The sequence below is a fragment of the Vollenhovia emeryi genome, unplaced genomic scaffold, assembly GCF_000949405.1.
Source record: "Vollenhovia emeryi isolate VEMERY1.0 unplaced genomic scaffold, V.emery_V1.0 DF939980.1, whole genome shotgun sequence".
In the NCBI taxonomy this organism is placed as follows: Eukaryota; Metazoa; Arthropoda; class Insecta; order Hymenoptera; family Formicidae; genus Vollenhovia; species Vollenhovia emeryi.
This window is the reverse complement of record NW_011966386.1, coordinates 7734-8545: the sequence shown is the minus strand read 5'-3', so window position 1 is coordinate 8545 and position 812 is coordinate 7734. Positions and strand designations below refer to the sequence as shown.

The following is an 812-nucleotide window of genomic DNA, read 5'->3' as shown; positions in this document are numbered from 1 at the left end:
CTACATTTTGGACACAATGGTTTCCCCTCTTTCCAATACAGTTTAGAGGGGATGAAACGATTTATAAATCTGCTATGCATCAAGAGCAACCGCAGTATTCCTCCTTCTCTCGACGTGTTCAATCATGTCCATACCGACGTTTGTGGACCTGCAAGGCTTCGTTGTCAGCGGTAACTTTATTGTGAAGGAATTTGCCGCTCTCCGAGAGGGACGCGTTCTCTCTCACTACATTTTCATATGTCCCGTACCATGGAGGTTTCTCACCAAAGCGGAGCAACATCAGGCATCCTGGCTGATTGCAAATCGTCATGGAGTACGATGGGAAGACGGAATGATTCCATACAGCAGGGCTAGAAGTCTGATTACAACGGCTGTGGTCGGCATGGAAGATGCTGACGATCTTGAGACACCGTTTCTCGTCTACGTCAAGGGACACGAAAAACGAGAATGGCTGAAGGATATGCTCTCGGATGACGCGAGAGGAGATGTCTATATTGAAACTATTGATGTAGACTACGAGGACATACCATCTCTAAATAAATTGGATGTTACACATACTTTTCACTGCCAGAAACATGTAACAAATTGCGATTTACAAAATGTTTTTAAACTTTACAATTGGTGGTCTAACCATAAAAATATGTAACAACATGTGTTAAGGGTAAATATTTACCCTTACATAGCACCCGCCAATCAACTTCCGTTTGACCTTGATGTTGACCTTGACCCCCAAGGAGGTCAAGGTCATTGCCCATTCCCGTCGCTCATTGTTTGTTAAAAAGTTATGAAGAAAATAAGTTTGGTTTATGTGT

General features: G+C 43.0%; 1 protein-coding gene across 1 annotated transcript in view; it reads left to right on the top strand.

Moving 5' to 3' along the window:
* LOC105556489 overlaps positions 1-369 on the top strand; it is a 1656-nt gene extending 1287 nt beyond the window's left edge. Inside the window, exon 2 of the mRNA XM_012003587.1 lies at positions 1-369. This exon is cut by the window's left edge and continues 1 nt beyond it. The gene's annotated coding sequence lies outside the window, so the exon portion shown is untranslated.
* The last annotated feature ends 443 nt before the right edge of the window (positions 370-812 follow it).